Here is a 1,617-nt window from a genome sequence, read left to right as displayed (position 1 = left end):
ATCCCCTACACCACCACCACCACCAACTCCCACCCTCCAGCCCGCATCTCTGTCTAAAAAGGAGCTGGTGGCTGAAGCTCATGCTGACAACTGTTGCTAGGCAGGATGTGGTTGAAGGACAGGTGAACTGAGAAGATGGACTGATTGTGAGCTGCTGCTCTCTCCCCTGCACTTCTGGGCAGGAAGATAGAAATGTTAACAGCTTAACTCCCAGGCATCAGCTTTGAGCTCCCCATCCCTCCTTGCCTTTGGCTCCTTCTTCTTTACATTTATTGGCTCCTTGGGGAGTCTTGTTGCTCCCCTCGAAACTGGCAGGCTGTGGAGACACATGGGGCCAATTAGCCCTCTGCTTCCAGTCACAGGAGGCTGATTCTCCTGAAAGCGCCAGAGATCCCACGTGGCAGCTGGGACCCCAGGAGATGCCATCTTCTCCTCGTGGCAGGAATGGGAGATCCTGGGTGAAGGAGCTGCTCTGGGTGCCCTCTTTTCAGGAGCTTGAACACAAAACCCTTCTTTTGCTAAAGGAGCCCTCACTTGGGCTCACTTACTCTAAGCAGGGTGGCTCGCCCTTGAGTGTGTAGTTGCACCACCTGGGGGTAGTACTAGAATGATTCTGATGCAGTAGGTCTGGAGTTAAGTTTAAGATTCTAGCAAATTCCAGGGTGCTGCCCAGGTGGCTTGTTCATGGACCACACTTTGAGGAGCAAGATATAAAAGAACACCTTTGTCAGACAATGGGAGGGCCACAATCAAGTGGGAGGGATAAGGTGTTTTCATTCCGTTGGTTTATGGCATTGAAGGCACAGTTAAAACACAAATGCTATCTTGGGGAAACGATACAGAAAGCCATGCAAACAAATGACTGACTGGCTGAATCAGATTTACCCCAGGAGAGAATAGGGAGTGATCTATAAGGATAAGAAGTGACAGGTAAGGCTGAATTAGGGGAAAGGAGAGAAAGATCTGGAGAGATGGGGCACCATTTACCCTGAAGAGTCTGGTCAGCCAAAGAACAGCCTGAGGTCTCACACAACATCTGGGAGTAAGGCGAGGACAATGCTGAGAGAGGACAGTGCTGAAAACAACAGCTACCATTGACTGAGGACTTGTGGTGTGCCAGGTACTATGCACATATTGCCTCACTCCAGCCTCACGACAACCCCATGAGTAGGAGATCTTATTGCCATTTTACAGATGAGGAAACCGAGATAGGGGAAGAGAGATTAATTTACTCCACGACATCCACCTATTTACACTGTGGTGTAGCTACAATGTCAACCCAGGTCCGTCCAACTCCAGAGCCAATATTCTCACACAATTTGGGCCAAGAACCTATGGGTAAGTAACGAGCATGAAGAGATGTTGGGGGAGAGTCCGCAGACTGCTCCTCTGCCAGGGAACAGAAGGCCACGCCAGTGCTGTGTGTCGGAGCAGCCTCCCCTGAAGCCACCACAGCAGAGGGGACAGGTAGGAGACTCCAGCCCCAGAACTGACTTCCTACCTGCCTCCAAGTCCACCCTCCTACATGGGAGACTCAGCCCAGGGGGCCTCCCATGCCTGTTAACCTCAGTCACCACCAGAGAGAAGTCCACTCAACTCTGGTCATCCCTCAGAACC

The sequence above is a fragment of the Bubalus kerabau genome, chromosome X, assembly GCF_029407905.1.
Source record: "Bubalus kerabau isolate K-KA32 ecotype Philippines breed swamp buffalo chromosome X, PCC_UOA_SB_1v2, whole genome shotgun sequence".
Taxonomy (NCBI): Eukaryota; Metazoa; Chordata; class Mammalia; order Artiodactyla; family Bovidae; genus Bubalus; species Bubalus kerabau.
Note: the sequence above shows the minus strand (reverse complement) of the source record.